The 12,415-nt window shown below is 42.2% G+C and overlaps 1 protein-coding gene across 24 annotated transcripts in view; it reads right to left on the minus strand.

The window, feature by feature from the left end:
* Window positions 1-12,415, minus strand: part of XRRA1 (X-ray radiation resistance associated 1) — an 88,486-nt gene that overhangs the window by 9,950 nt on the left and 66,121 nt on the right. The gene's annotated exons all lie outside the window — the stretch shown is intronic.

Genomic DNA, 12,415 nt, shown 5'->3' on the forward strand with positions numbered 1-12,415 from the left:
AGGGATAAGCAGAGCCAGTGGGGTAAGGGAGACCTCGTGGCTGTCTGGGGCCCCGACGCCACCCTACCCCTATGAGGCCAGCCTCTGAAGGGCAAAAATACACAATCCTTGTTGAGAAGAGTGGCTGGAACATCTGGGGACAACCTTGGGCAGGGTGTCTATTAGCAATGAAATAGTATCAGAGGGGCCAGGAGCTGGGCAGTGGCCTTTCAGATGCCTAGACACACTGAAAGGTGTTGAGTCAGATTTGGGACCCACAGGTAGCACTAAGGGCTGGGAGTGGGATGGGATTTGAGTCTGACTTCCTCCGGAGCCACGCTGGGTAGCAGTAGATGCCCACGGGGCAATTACCTATTCATTTTCTTTCATTTTGGTTCCTTCAGTCAACAAATATTCACTGAATGACTACATGTACCAAGCACTGGGTTGGGACTGAGCAAAAGAGATACAATTCCTATCCTCGAGGAACAGTACCTAGTGGGAAACAAGCACAGAAGAAACAGTAACACAAAGGAGCATGAATTTATAACAGTGATTACTGCCACAAAAGAGAGGCGCATGAAGGACTAGGGTGATTTGACCTAGTCACAGAGGTAAGAGAAGGCATCCCTGAGATCTGAAGGACGGGCAGGAGGTAATCAGTGAATGCAGCGGGGGATGTAGTATGTGTCAAAGAAATCTCTGGATTAACCAAAGCCATTCCCTCTACTTTCTGGGCACACAGCTAGACTGTTTCTTCCTGCCTCCTAGGCAGCTAGATGTGGGCATATGACTCAGTTCTAGCCAGTGCACCTGGGTGGAAGTGATAAATGCTGTTTCCAGGTACAGCCCATTCAAAACCTCCTGTAGGATCCTCTACGTCTCTCACCACCCTCCCCTCACTCAACCATCTATCCACCAGTTGCACAGGATCCAATAAAGTACTCTTAAGGTCCCATGGGATGACAGAGCCATAGCCAGAAGGGACCTGGCTCTCTGACGGATCATGTGGAAGGCCACCTACCAACCAGGAATATCCACAATAGATTTTGTAAAAGCAAGAAATAAACTTTTGTGTTCAGTCATTGACATTTTTAAGTTTGTCGCAGCAGCTGGTATTAAACTTACTCTAATGCAGAGAGGAAATGTTCCGTACAAAGAGAAGAATGTGTGAAAGGTCTCACAGCAAAGAGGAGGAATGCCTGTTGGAAGGATTTAAAGAAGGCTAGTGTGACTAAAAGCAGAGGGAAAGGGTGGCTGGTGCAGAATGAGGCTGGGGATGCAAGTATGGGCCAGACCAAAGATGAGAAGCCATGAGATGAATTTTTAGAAATATGAGGACCTAGGCTAGTGCTTCAGGAGGGGGATCCAGATGGTAGAGTAAGAGGATGTGGAGCTCACCTGACCCCACAAACACATCAAAATCACATCTACATGCAGAACAGTTCTCATGGAAAACTAACTGGAAACTGGCAGAAGAACTCCTAAACCACCAAGGCTGCAAGAAAGATTCCCATGTAATCAGGTAGGAGAGAAGAAAAGCACTTGGTCAGGACCTGTGCCCCAGGGAGGGGACTAACAGGAAAAGGGAGATTGCATGGGTGGAGAGTGAGCGGGTCGAGCCACAGACAGGGTGTCCCCGGAGGGGACGAGGGGTCCTGCAGGGAGGAGACAAGCCCCTTGGCTGTCTGGAGAAATGCCGGACAGATAGAAAGGCTGAAGAAGCCTAGACTCCACTTGTGAGGAGTGCACGGGTGCAGGCTCACCCCCAGACAGGGTGGAGAGAGGTCTGCCTAGCAGCTGCCGCCGCACCGCACTCCCCAGTGTGAGCCGAGAGAACACCCCAGTCCCGCTCTTCCGTGCCACAGCCTGGCACGGGATCTAGGGCAGTCAGGTCCGGGAAAAGACTCCATCTAGGGATGCAGAGGTGGCTTGGGGGCCTGGGGTGTGGTCTAGGTGGGCGGTGGCAGCCACTGTTGCACTTACTCAAATAGCACTACAGAAGCAGCCCAACTTCCCACAGCTGCGCAGAGCTTCAATTCCTGAACCAAAACACCGTGATCCCCAGTCCCAGCCTAGGGAAGGCTCCAGCCCTGCTCACTCTGTGCCACAACCTTGCACTGGATCTGGGCCAACCATAACGGGGAAAAGATGTGACCTTGGGCTGCAGCTGCGTGGAGCTGCAGACGCCTACACAGGCGGAGCACCGGACCTCTATGAGCACACAAGCCCCTCTTTCTTCAGCACTCCCCTCCTCCAGGGCAAGGCCCCAGTGTGGGGAGAAAGGAAACACACACACTTAAAGGGAACGGAGCCAGCTCAAGCTGGACCCTCAGGGCTTCTGCTCCAGCAACTAGGCAGCAGGCCCCACCCCCGACAGAGTGACGGTGGCCACTGAGCAGAGAGGAAGTCCTGCCTCACACTCTGCTGGAGGCTTTAGCTAATCCAACACCAGCCACACCCTCATCTTAGTGGCCAGCACACCCTGAGGAAAGACGTGGCTGCCATCCACATCAGATCCAGCCGTCACCCCAAAGTCACTGGGTACACCCAGTCTACATATGGATGCTCCCACATAAAAACATCATTCAAGACCGGGGATTGGCCAAGATGGTAGAGTAGAAAGACCCTAAGCTCACCCCCTCTCACAGGCACACCAAAATCACAACTATTTACGGAACAACCATTGATGAAAAGGACCAGAAGCTAACGGAAAAGGTCTTCTATGCCTAAGGATATAAAGAAGGAACCACAATGAGATGGGTAGGAGGGGTGGAGTTACAATATAGTCAAGTCCCATACCCCTGGGTGGGCAACCCACGAACAGGAGAATAATGACAATTGCAGAGGTTCTCCCAAAGAAGTGAGAGGTCCAAGCCCCACACTGAGCTCCCCAGACCAGGGGTCCTGCACTGGGAAGATAAGCCTCCAGAGCATCTGGCTTTGAGGGCCAGCAGGGCTTACTTTAGAGAGTCCCAGAGGGCTGGGGGAAATAGAGACCACTCGTAAAGCACATAAAAATCTCACACTCTGGGACCCAGGGCAGAAGCAGTAATTTGGTACGAGCCTGGATTAGACCCATCTGCTGATCTTGGAGTCTCCTGGAGAAGCAGGATGCAACTGGAGCTCACCATGGGGACATACACACTGGTGGCAGCCATCTGGGGAGCTCATTCTGCCACATGGACACTGGTGCTGGCAAGCGCCATTTTAGAATCCTCCCTCTAGCTTATTAGTCCCAGGATGCAGTGCTGCCCTGGTTCAACAGTCTGTAGACATCAGTACTGGGAGGCCTCAGGCCAGGCAACTAACTGGGAAAGGACACAGCCCTACTCATGAGCAGACAGGCTGCCTTAAGAACCCCTGAGCCCATAGCCACACCTGGACATGGCCCTGCACACCAGAGGGCCCAGGACCTGGCCCCATACACCAGAGTGCAGGCACTAGACCTGAGGCCCCAGGAACCAGCTCCAGGCACCAGTGGACAGGCCCCAGCCCCATAATCCCTTGGACCCAGCCCCACCCTCCACGGATTCTGCTCTAGCCTCGGGCCCATTTTTACCCACCAGTGGGCAGAGAGCAGCCATAAGAAAACCGCAGCCCCCCAGTCTGCAGACATGGCCTGCCCAATAGCAAGTCAGACCCTGCCCTGGGACCTGCTGGGCCCTGGCCCTGCCCACCAGAGAACCTGGTCTAGCGTCAGGCCCAGCTTCACCCACCAGCAGGCAGACACCAGCCACAAGAAAACCACAGCCTGCGGAACCAGCCCACTCACTAGTAGGCCATATCCTGCCCTGGGAATGGCTGGGCCCTAGCCCGCCCACTAGCAGGCCGACATGCACTTCAGGATACCCCAGACCCCACAACCAACTGTGTTAGGAATCGGCCCACCCACCAGCAATCTGACACCACCTCTAGGACCTTTGCACCCTGCAACCAGACCCCAGGAAACAGCTCTGCCCACCAGTAGTCCAGCACTAGCCCCAGAACCTTCCTTCACCCACCAGTGGACACACAATAGACTGAGGCCTCCTGGACCCTGATTCTGCCCACCAGTAAGCTGGACCCAGGGTGCCCCAAGATTCTGCAGTCAGCCACCTCATGACTGGGTCCTACGAACCAGCGACAGGCAGCCTCCACACAAGGCAGGGTCTGGCAACCAACAGGACCAGGGGCCAATCAAGTCTAGTAGACCACCCACATGCTCAGACTGGGCACACAGTCAGCCTGCCACAAAAGATCCACACAGCATACATAGCTCTGGTGATGAGAGGGTAGCGTACTGCTGGGACACACAGGACATCTCCTACAAAAGGACACTTCTCCAAAGTCGGGAAACAGAACCAACTTGCCAAATCCATAAAAATAAAAACAGCAACTTAGGCAAAATGAGGTGAAATAGGAACATGTTCCAGATGAAGGAACAAGCTAAAACCTCAGAAGAAAAACTAAGTGGAGATAGGCAATCTACCTGAGAAAGAGTTCAGGGTAATGATCATAAGGATGATCAAAGAACTTGGACAAAGAATGGATGCACAGAGAGAGAAGTTAGAAGTTTTTAAACAAAGAATTAGAAAATATAAAGAACAAAGATGAAGAATGCAATAACTGAAATGAAAATACTATGAGGAATCAATAGTAGACTATATAACACAGAGGAACAGATCAGTGAGCTGGAAGACAGAGTAGTGTAAATCACTGCCACTGAACAGAAAAAAAGACAAAGAAAAGAAATGAGAACAGTTAGAGACCTCTGGGACCACATCAAGTGCACAAATATTTGCACTATAGGGGTCTCAGAAAGAGAAGCGAGAAAGGGGCTGAGAACATAACTGAAGACATAATAGCTGAAAACTTGCCTCACTGGGAAAGGAAACAGACATCTAAGTGCAGGAAGCACAGAGAGTCCCATACAGGATTAACTCAAAAGAGGAATACATCAAGACACATTGTAACTAAAATGACAAAAATTAAAGATAAACAAAGAATACAAGAAGCAGCAAGGAAACTCCCATAAGGCTATCAGCTGATTTTTCATCAGAAACTCTGCAGGCCAGAAGGAAGTGGCATGATATATTTAGAGTGATGAAAGGGAATAATCTACAACCAAGAATACCCTGCAAGGCAGTGCTTCAGATTTGATGGAGAAATCAAAAGCTTTACACACAAGGAAAAGCTAAAAGAATTCAGCACCACAAAACCAGCTTTACAACAAAGCTGAAAGGAACTTCACTAGGCAAAAAAGAAAAGGCCAAAAGTGGAAATAAGAAAATTACGAAAGAAAAACCAGTCTTTAAAATAAAGACTGTTACAAGAGACAAGGAAACTACATAATGATCAAGGGATCAATCCAAGAATATATAACAATTGTAAATATATATGCATGCAACATAGGAGCACACCAATGTATAAGGTAAATGCTAATAGCCATAAAAGGAGAAATCGATAGTAACACAATAGTGGGGGACTTTAACACCCCACTTACATCAATGGACAGATCATCCAGATAGAAAATCAATAAGGAAACACAAGCCTTAAATAACACATTAGATCACATTGACTTAATTGATATTTATGGCATATTCCATCTGAAAGCAGCAGAATACACATTCTTCTCAAGTGCACATGGAACATTCTCCAAGACAGTTCACATGCTGGGCCACAAAGCAAGCCATGGTAAATTTAAGAAAACTGAAATCTTATCAAGCATCTTTTCTGACCACAACGCTGAGATTAGAAATCAACTACAAGAAAAAAAAAACTAAAAAAACACAAACACTTGGAGGATAAATAGTATGCTACTAAACAACCAATGGATCACTGCAGAAATCAAAGATGAAATTAAAAATATACCTAGAGACAAATGAAAACAAAAACACGACAATCCAAAACCTATGGGACTCAGCAAAAGCACTTAGGAAAGTTTATGGCAATACAGTGTTACCTCAGGAAATAAGAAAAAATCTCAAACAACCCCAACTTACACCTAAAGCAACTAGAGAAAGAAGAACAAACAAAACCCAAAGTTAGTAGAAGGAAAGAAATCATAAAGATCAGAGCAGAAATAAATGAAATAGAAATGAAGAAAACAATAGAAAAGATCAATGAAACTAAAAGTTGGTTCTTTGAAAAGAAAAACAAAATTAATAAACCTTTAGCCAGACTCATCAAGGAAAGAAGGGAGAGGGCTCAAATCAATAAAATCAGAAGTGAAAAAGAAGTTAAAACTGACACCACAGAAATACAAAGGATCATAAGAGACTACTATAATCAACTACATGACAATAAAATGGACAACCTAGAAGAAATGGACAAATTCCTAGAAAGGTACAATCTTCCAAGAGTGAACCAGTAAGAAATAGAAAATATGAACAGATCAATTACCAGTACTGAAATTAAAACTGTGATTTTAAAAAGCCCAACAAACAAAAGTCCAGGACCAGATGGCTTCACAGGCAAATTCTATCAAACATTTAGAGAATAGTTAACACCAATCCTTATGAAACTATTCCAAAAAATTGCAGAGGAAGGAACACTCCCAAACTCATTCTGTGAGTCCATCATCACCCTGATACCAAAACCACACAAAGATATGACAAAAAAAGAAAATTACAGGCCAATATCACTGATGAACAGAGATGCAAAAATCCTCAACAAAATCCTAGCAATCCAAATCCAACAATACATTAAAAGGATCATACACCATGATCAAGTGGGATTTATCCCAGGGATGCAAGGATTCTTCAATATATGCAAATCAAACAGTGTGATACACCACATCAACAGATTGAAGAATAAAAACCATATGACCATCTCAATAGATGCAGCAAAAGCTTTTGACAAAATTCAACACCCATTTATGATAAAAACTCTCCAGAAAGTGGGCATAGTGGGAATGTACCTCAACATAATAAAGGCCATATATGACAAACCCACAGCTAACATCATACTCAACAGTGAAAAGCTGAAAGCATTTCTTCTAAGATCAGGAACAAGACAAGGATGTCCACTCTAGCCACTTTTATTCAACATAGTTTTGGAAGTCCTAGCTACGATAGTCAGAGCTGAAAAAGAAATAAAGGGAATCCAAATTGGAAAGGAAGAAGTAAAACTGTCACCATCTGCAGTTGATGCAATAGTACATATAGAAAATCCTAAAGACACCACCAGAAAACTACTAACGCTCATCACTGAATTCAGTAAAGTTGCAGGATATAAAATCAATATACAGAAATCTGTTCCATTCCTACACATTAACAATGAACTATCATAAAGAAAAATTAAGGAAACAATCCCATTTACCATCACATCAAAAAGAATAAAATATCTAGGAATAAACCTACCTAAGGAGGCAAAAGAATTGTATTCGGAAAAGTATAAGACACTGATGAAAGAAAAAGAAGATGACAAAACAGACGGAAAGATACACTGTGTTCTTGGATTGGAAGAATCAATATTGTTAAAATGACCATACTACCAAAGGCAATCTACAGATTCAATGCAATCCCTATCAAAATATCAATGGACATGGGGGGAAGGGGAAGCTGGGACGAAGTGAGAGAGTAGCACTGACATATATACACTACCAAATGTAAAATGGATGGCTAGTGGGAAGCTGCTGCATAGCACAGGGAGATCAGCTTGATGCTTTCTGATGACCTAGAGGGGTGGGATAGGGAGGGTGGGAGGGAGACTCAAGAGGGAGGGGATATGGGGATATATGTATACATATAGCTGATTCACTGTGTTGTACAGCAGAAACTAACAGAACATTGTAAAGCAATTAAACTCCAATAAGGATATTAAAATTAAAAAAAAAATATGAATGGCATTTTTCAAAGAACCAGAACAAACTATATTAAAATTTGTATTGAAACACAAAAGAACCCAAATAGTCAAAACAGTCTTGATAAAGAATAACAGATCTGTAGGAATCATGCTCCCTGACTTCAGACTATATTACAAAGCTACAGTAATCAAAACATTATGGTACTGGCATAAAAAGAGACATCAATGCAACAGTAGAGAGAGCCCAGGAAAAAACCATGCACTTATAATCAATTAATCTATGACAAAGGAGGCAAGAATATACAATGGAGAAACGATAATCTCTTCAAATAAGTGGTACTGGGAAAACTGGACAGCTAAGTGTAAAAGAATGAAGTTAAAACATTCTCGAACACCATATACAAAAATAAAGTCAAAATGGATTAAAGACCTAAATGTAAGACTGGATACTATAATACTTTTAGAGGAAAACAAAGGCAGAACAGTCTTTGACATAAATCATAGCAATATTTTTTTGGATCTGTTTCCTAAACCAAAGGAAATAAATGCAAAAATAAACAAATGGAACCTAATTAAACCTAAAAGTTTTTGCACAGCAATAGAAGCCACTGAAAAAAGGAAAAGACAACCTCCTGAGTAGGAGAAAATGATATGACCAATAAGGGATTAATATCCAATATATATATAAATAGCTCATACAACTCAACATCAAAAAAACCAAACAACCTGATTAAAAAATGGGCAGAAGAACTGAAGACATTTTTCTAAAGAGCAAATGCATATGGCCAACAGGCCCATGAAAAGATGCTGAACACTGCTAATCATTAGGGAAATGCAAATCAAAACCACAATGAGATATCACCTCACACCTCTCAGAATGGCTATCATCAAAAAGAACACAAATATAACAATTGTTGGAGAGGATGTGGAGAAAAGACAACCCTCATGCACTGTTGGTGGGAATGTAAACTGTACAGCCATTGTGGAAAACAGTATGGAGGTTTGTCAAGAAACTTAAAATAGAACTACCATTGACCAAGCAATTCTACTCCTGGGTAAATATCTGAAAAAAACAAAAGCACTAATTTGAAAAGGTACATGCATCCCAGTGTTCACAGCAGCATTGTTTACAACTGGCAAGATATGGAAGCAACCTAAGTGACCATCAACAGATGAATGGATAAAGAAGACGTGGTATACACACACACACACACACACACACACAATGGACTAATACTCAGCCATAAAAAAGAATGAAATCTTGCCATTTCCAGCAACACGGATGGACTTGGAGGGTATTATTTTAAGTGAAATAAGTCAGAGAAAGACAAATGCTGTATGATATCACTTAGTTGTGGAATCTAAAAAATACAGGAAACTAGTGAATATAATAAGAAAGAAGCAGACTTACAGATATAGAAAACAAACTAGTGGTGACCAGTGGGGAAAGGGAAGGGGCAAGGGGCAATATAGGTGTAGAGAAGAAAGATGTACAAACTATTAGGTATAAAGTAAGTTACAAGGATATATTGTACAACACAGGGAATATAGACATTACTTTATAGTAATTATAAATGGAGTACAACCTTTAAAAACTATGAATCACTATGGTACACCTGTAACTTATATAATATTGTACAGCAACTATATTTCAATTAAAAAATTTTTTTAAATTGCATCCGAAAAATACCTAGGAATAAACTTATCCAAGGAAGTGAAAGCCTGTATTTGGAAAACTGTAAAACATCGATGAAGGAAATTAAAGATGATTCAATGAAATGGAAAGATATCCCATGCTGGAGGATAGGAAGATTTTAATATTGTTAAAATGGCCATACTACCCAAAGCAATCTACACATTTAATGCAATCCCTATCAAAATACCCATTACTTTTTTCAGAGAACTAGAAGAAATAATACTAAAATTTATATGGAATCACAAAAGACCCAGAATTGCCAAAGCAGTCCCGAGGAAAAAGAACAAAGCTGGAGGTATAACCCTCCCAGACTTCAAACTATACTATAAAGCTATAGTAATCAAAAACAGCATGGTGTTTACACAAAAACAGACACATACATCAATGGAACAGAATAAAAAGCTAAGAAATAAAGCCACACACCTACGGTCAATTAATCTACGACAAAGGAGGCAAGAATATAAATGGAAAAAAGACAGTCTCCTCAGTAAGTGGTGCTGGGAAAACTGGACAGCTACATGTAAAAAAATATATATATATTAGAACATTCTCTTGGGAACTCCCTGGCAGTCCAGTGTTTAGGACTCCATGCTTTCACTGCCAAGAGCCCATGTTCAATCCCTGGTTGGGGAACTAAGATCCCACAAGCTGTGCAGCACGGCCAAAAAAAAAAAAAAGAACATTCTCTTACACCATATACAAAAATAAACTCAAAATGGTTTAATCACCTAAATGTAAGACCTGAAATCATAAAAGTCCTAGAAGAGAACATAGAACACTCTTTGACATACATTATAGCAATATTTTCTTGCATCACTTTCCTAAGGCAAAAGAAATAGGAGCAAAAATAAACAGATGGGACCTAATTAAACTTAAAAGCTTCTGCATAGCAAAGGAAACCACTGACAAAACAAAAAGGCAATCTGTGGAATGGGGGAAAATATTTGCAAATGATGCAACTAACAAGGGGTTAATATCTAAAACATACAAACAGCTCATACAACTCATTATCAAGAAAACCCAAATAATACAATTGAAAAGTGGGCAGAAGATTTGAATAGACATTTTTCCAAAGACATACAGATGGCCAACAGTCACATGAAATATGCTCAACATCGCTAATAGAGTAATGCAAATCAAAACCACAATGAGATATCACCTTACATCTTTCAGAATGGCTATCATCAAAAAGTCTACCATGGGACTTCCCTGGTGGCACAGTGGTTAAGAATTTGCCCGCCAATGCAGGGGACATAGGTTCGAGCCTGGTCTGGGAAGACCCCACATGCTGCGGAGCAACTAAGCCCGTGCGCCACAACTACTAAGCCTGCACTCTATAGCCAGTGAGCCACAACTACTGAAGCCCGCATGCCTAGAGCCCATGCTCTGCAACAAGAGAAGCCACCACAATAAGAAGCCCACGCACCACAACGAACAGTAGCCCCTGCTCGCTGCAACTAGAGAAAGCCTGCATGCATCAACGAAGACCCAACACAGCCAAAAGTAAATAAATAAATAAATTTTTACAAATATAAAAAAAAAAAGTCTACCAATAACAAATGTTGGAGAAGATGTGGAGAAAAGGGAACCCTCGTACACTATTGGTGGGAATGTAAACTGACGGTATTACTCAGCTATAAAGAAAATGAAATAATGCCATTTGCAGCAACATGGATAGACCTAGAAAATATTATGTTTAGTGAAATAAGTTAGACAGAGAAAGGCAAATGCTGTATGATATCACTTATATTGGAATCTAAAAAATAATATAAATGAATGTATATACAAAACAGAAACAGACTCACAGATACAGAAAACAAACTTGTGGTTACCAAAGGAGAGAGTGAAGCAGGGAAGGACAAATTAGGGGTATGGGATTAAGAAATATAAACTATTATATATAAAATAGATAAGCAACAAGGATATACTGTATAGCACAGGGAATTATACTCAGTCTTGTAATAACCTGTAATGGAATATAATCTGCAAAAATATTGAATCACTATGCTATACACCTGAAACTAACACAATATTGTAAATCAACTATAATTCCATAAAAAAAAGAAATATGGAGACTTAAATTTGACAAGACTTGGATTAGATACGGGTGGGGAGGAGGGATGTACAGGAGAGAGAAGTATCAAAGACGACAACCAGGTTTTGGCTCAAGTACCTGAACAGAGTCAATAGCTCAAGTAACTCAGCTATTGACCACGATATGGAATCATGGAAGAACATCCATTTTTGAATTGATAAGATCATTAATTCACTTTGGATATGTGTTTTTGGAGGTGCCTTTTAGACCTCCAAGTAGAAATTCAAGTAGACAGTAGATACACTGGTCTCGGGTACAAAGGAGTTATAAGTTTGTGAGGCATTGGTCATGGGCAATGGGTATGTGAAGCCAGCCTCGGGAGAAAACACAGAGTAAGAGGAGAAAAGGGACTCAAAGTAGGCCTTGAAGGACTTTGACATTTGATCATCTAGACCAGGGGTCAGCAAACCTTTTCTGTCAAAGGCCAGATAATGAATGTTTTAGGCTTTGCAGGCCATACGGTCTCTGTTGCAACTACTCAACTTTGCTGTTGTAGCACAAAAACAGCCATAGACAATTCATAAGTAAATAAGTGTGGTGACTCTTCCAACAAAACTTTATTTATGGACTCTGAAATTTGAATTTCACATAATTTTCATGGGTCATGAAGTATTATTCTTCTTTTGATTTTTTCAACCATTTAAAAATGTAAGAATCACTCTTAGCCAAAGAATATACAAAAACCAGGGTCAGCAGATAAAGCCTGTGGGCCAAAATATAGGTCCCTATCTGTTTAATACGGTTTCATTAGAACACTGCCATGCTCATTCACTTATGTATTGCCTTTTGTGCTACAAGGGCAGAGTTGACTAGTTGTGACAGAGTAATACATTTACTATCTGGCTCTTTTACAGAAA

The sequence above is a fragment of the Balaenoptera acutorostrata genome, chromosome 9, assembly GCF_949987535.1.
Source record: "Balaenoptera acutorostrata chromosome 9, mBalAcu1.1, whole genome shotgun sequence".
In the NCBI taxonomy this organism is placed as follows: domain Eukaryota; kingdom Metazoa; phylum Chordata; class Mammalia; order Artiodactyla; family Balaenopteridae; genus Balaenoptera; species Balaenoptera acutorostrata.